The sequence below is a fragment of the Lupinus angustifolius genome, chromosome LG04 (assembly GCF_001865875.1).
Source record: "Lupinus angustifolius cultivar Tanjil chromosome LG04, LupAngTanjil_v1.0, whole genome shotgun sequence".
Lineage (NCBI taxonomy): Eukaryota > Viridiplantae > Streptophyta > Magnoliopsida > Fabales > Fabaceae > Lupinus > Lupinus angustifolius.
Genome location: NC_032012.1, coordinates 340,189 through 340,589, shown reverse-complemented (window position 1 = coordinate 340,589; position 401 = coordinate 340,189).

Sequence of the window (401 nt, the reverse complement as noted above, 5' to 3'; positions counted from 1 at the left end):
TATCCTCATCCTCATCCTATCCTCATCCTCATCCTATCCTCATCCTCATTCTCATCCTGATCCTATCCTCGTCCTCATCCTCATTCTCGATCATATCCTCATCCTCCTCCTTATCATATCCTCATCCTCATCCACATGCTCGTCCCTATCCTATCCTATCCTCATCCTCATCCTCTTCCTCATCCTCATTGTACTCCTCATCCTCATGCTCGTCCTCATCCTATTCTCATCCTCATCCTCATTCTCCTTCTCGTCCTCATTCTCCTTCTCGTCCTCATTCTCCTTATCTTATCCTCAATATCATTATCGTCCTCATCCTAACCTCATTCTCATCGTCATCCTATCCTCATCCTCATTTTCGTCGTCATCCTATCCTCATCCTCATCCTCATCCTCATCCTC